Raw genomic sequence first — 4,120 nt, 5'->3', positions numbered from 1 at the left:
TATATAAAGTATGGTAATGATGCAGAGCGAAAAGCCGCCGATGCCGCACGTAAGCGCAAACAGCGTGCTAACAAGAGTACAGAGGAGAGATGCAAGCGCCTGGACACTGTTAAGTATACTAATGACACAGAGCCCAAAGCTGCTGATGGCGCACGTAACATCAGGTCTGATAATAAGTATACCAATGACGCTGAGCGAAAAGCCGCCGATGCCGCACGTAAGCACAAACAGCGTGCTAATGAGACTACAGAGGACAGACATAAGCGCCTGGACACTGTTAATGCTGCTTGCAATAAACGCATTACTAATGAGTCTTTTGAGGACAAAACTAATCGATTAAGTAATAAAGCTGCTGCTGCACGCTCTCAACGTTGCAAACATAATATTTCCACGTCCTCAGTCATAGATTCTGCCCACAATACAGCTTCTTTGTCTCCATTCATAGAATTTGTGCAGCTTGAAGCTCCTTTAACCGTTGGTAAATCTGCACGTAAGCGCAAACACTGTCCTACTTACACTCCAAATGATAAACGCCGTCGCCTGCACACTGTTAAGTCTGCTTATAAGACATGCTTCACACCTGACTCTTCTAAGGCAACAAACAAACCATTACCAAATGCAGCTGGTGCACGCCGTGAATGGCGCAAAAAAAACGCTTGCACCTCCATATTAATAAACTCTGACCACGATACACCTTCCAACTCCTCAGTGATTGAATCTGTGGACAGTGAAGATCCTCTACCAGGTCCACGCTTTATATATGTTGGCTTACAGAAACATTCCAATGCTCCGTTATCACAACCTGTACCTCAACATCCTACAGGTTTTACTAATGATGACAGTACCATAGTAGAACACTCCTGTGGTCCTATGAACTATTTATGTGAACATTGTCAAGCATTACATTTTAATGCTGAGATACCAGCAGATAAAAATTTTACTCTGTGTTGTCACAAGAGTAAAGTGCATATACCTATACCCCAATATCCCGAGGTCTTTAAACGATTGCTGACAGGGGAGAGTAAGTTCAGTAAGAATCTCATGGAAAATATTCGTAGTATTAACAGCTCATTTGCTTTCGCCTCCATGGGTGCCAATATATCCCCTCCACCTGGACATGGCCCTTACTGTTTCCGTATACATGGACAAATATATCATCGTACTGGAACTCTACATCCCAGTGATGATCAAGTTCCAGCTTATGCCCAACTGTATATTTTGGATACCGCTACCGCGAATGAACAACGTTTAAACTGTGAACAAAATCAAAAATGTCATCCCACTTTGATGAGTATAATTGCTCTTCAGTTAGACAATGTGAATCCCTTTGTTGCTGCCTACAAAATGTTACGAGATGTGGAACATGAAGAACATCTTAAAGCTGAAGCTAATGGCACTCTCATGCCAAATATCATCATGGCCCTTAAACAAGATCGGAATCAAGACCCTCGCCGATATAATAATCCAACTGTCAATGAAGTTGCTGTCGTATTTGAAAATGACAATGGAGAGCCACCATTTAGTCGTGATATTTTAGTGCAGCCATTTTTTGTTCTTTCTTACTATTATTTATTAATTGTATTATTCTTACATTTGAATAAATAAAGTATATATGGATTCTAGACTCCCGATTCTTTAGAATCGGGCTGCCATCTAGTTATCTATATTCCCCAATAGCTGAGACCATAAAAGTCAGGAAACTGATAGTTCTCATCAATTACATAGGTCTTGAGGTTTAGGGGGCTTGCACTGCTACATGGCCATGGTGTGACAGAAGATGCAGGATCACCTCGCTGGCAAGCAAATGTGGTACATATAAGTGTCGACACTTTTTAGTTAGAAGATGGGGGTTCGCGCTGAGACAAGTTCATTTGCAATGAAGTAGCATCACTAGAACAGGCATAAGTGCTGCACAGGAGTCCAGATCGCAGCACTGGGAATGCAAAAGTTTAGGAACTATTTTTTATAACTGACAGTGGGAGCATTGGAGAAAACATGTTAGATATAATGGTTTGAGTGTGTATTCTGGTTAATGCACAGTAGTGATGTTGCTTGGTTGCCCTGCGGTGCAGCGCTGAAGTGACACAGTCTGTGGATGGCACAAAATTTGGACTCCCTACACATTCCCCATGCCGAATGCACTGTGAAATGATCAGCGCCTGCTAGCACACTGCGAGTATGTGCCCGGAGCTGCTTATGTTATGAGCTTGTCATCAGCTATTGCTGCCATTTATTCTGGGAGTACGTGATGGTGAATGACGTCAGCACGTCGGGTTAGGCGGGCGGCTCCGGCCTGTGGAGCTCCAGGATTGTGATTTTTGGACTGATTTTCCCGCCTGAGTGACCGGGAAGATGTGCTGAGGCGGCGGCGGCGGCGGCGGCTCCCGGCACGGCAGGTGACCCCTATCATAGCGCCGTCTCCAGGCTCTTGTGGAAATCACAGTAGGAAAATGCCAGGGGTTACTCAGTGTGAAAGTCAGACGGTGCTGGCCAAAGCCAGCCCCACCAAAAGGAGCCGCCTGTCTCTGCGCTTCTTCCAGAAAAAAGAGGCAAAAAGGGCTTTGGACTTTGCTGAAACGCCACAACCTGAAGAGGAAAATGTAGAGGAAAAGGAGCCTGGAGCCTGTGATCAGGTGGTACCTGCTACCCAGATGTATCCACCCGTCTGCTGTGTGAAGAACGAAAGCTTGGTTCCTTTTGTAGGGTTCAGCAATCTTGGGAACACCTGCTACCTTAACAGTATACTTCAGGTTTTATGCTACTGTCCTGGGTTCAAAAGTGGTGTGAACCAACTATGTGATGTTATATCTAAGACGAGGGGGAAGGAAGGCAAAGAACATGCCGAAAAAAATAAAGAGTGTGAGAAAGACAACTTGCCCGCAAGTTACGAGGTTATCTGCAGTTTGAGTTCCTTGATTCATTCGACAGAGCTCCTACAAGTCAGCTATCTATTAAATGCAGAGAATTACAATACCGAGCTTTCTGCACAACCCAAGAGGCTTCTGAACACGCTGAGGGAACTCAATCCGATGTATGAGGGGTTTCTACAGCATGACGCACAGGAAGTGTTGCAGTGAATTTTGGGAAACATTCAGGAGGCATGTCAGGACCTCAAAAAAGAGCTAAGTCTCCATGTGAGTGAAGCGGTGGCCCTGCAAGCCGATGACAAGGACACGGGCAGTTGTGAGACCGGAGCTGGGGCTCCTGACAGATCTAATGCTGAATCTGAGGATCTAAAGGTTGAAAACGGCAAACGAAAGAGCGATAATGAGGTTGGAAACGCGAAGAAAAAAACAAAGTTAACGAAGGAGCCAGCGCCTCAAGAGCAAAGACTGACCAGATCAAAAAGGAAATCTGTAGTGGAAAAGCAGGACGATAAAGGAGCCAGTACTAAAGTCAGCGCTGACTCAGCTCCCAACACTCAGCACAAAAAATCCAGATTAGGATTGAGCTGGTTAAAGTCCGGTAAACAGCCAAGTATTTTATCAAAGTTCAAGAGTCTAAGTAAAATGGACAGTTCATCAAAAAGTTCCCCCACATTTATTCTGCCCGCAGCATTCCGATTTCAGTCACTGTGACTCACAGTCACTCTTTCATGGCGATTGGTTTAGGGTTAGGGATAGACTTATGCTAGATTCCCACATCTATGGGTGTGGTACCATCCAAGAGGAGTGGACTGTTTTTTTCTCATCCCTATTTTTCACTGAAGCTGATAGAAACACAATACTGTATCAGTTAAAAACAGGAGAAACTCGGATGGATCTCGACTGTAGTCCATGTTTCATCTCTGTCTCACAGATTCCCATAGACTTTAATGGCCGAGTCTGATCTGTAAAATTTGATTAGAATAGGGCATTCTCTAAGTCTCATGGACCAAATAAATAGATCTATTTTTAAAAGCAAATATCCAAATCCTATACATGTGGAGGATGCACGTTGTCTCAATTTCTTGAGCACCCCTTTTAAATAGGCAATAAATTACACATATGGTTTAATATGGTTTAAAAGAGATGCCCATTTTTGCCTCACTGGCACAGACACTACATGGAAGTCCAGATTTCAGCACTAGGCATACTAGCACATGGTTTAGTAGTAAAGATTGGCAAACCCGAACAGTAAA

General features: G+C 44.0%; 1 pseudogene; it reads left to right on the top strand.

Annotated features, from left to right (window-relative positions):
* The first annotated feature begins 2,265 nt into the window (after positions 1-2,265).
* LOC138676114 (ubiquitin carboxyl-terminal hydrolase 1 pseudogene) lies at positions 2,266-3,578 on the top strand (annotated as a pseudogene).
* The last annotated feature ends 542 nt before the right edge of the window (positions 3,579-4,120 follow it).

The sequence above is a fragment of the Ranitomeya imitator genome, chromosome 1 (genome assembly GCF_032444005.1).
Source record: "Ranitomeya imitator isolate aRanImi1 chromosome 1, aRanImi1.pri, whole genome shotgun sequence".
NCBI classification, from domain to species: domain Eukaryota; kingdom Metazoa; phylum Chordata; class Amphibia; order Anura; family Dendrobatidae; genus Ranitomeya; species Ranitomeya imitator.
This window is presented reverse-complemented; position numbering and strand designations above follow the sequence as displayed.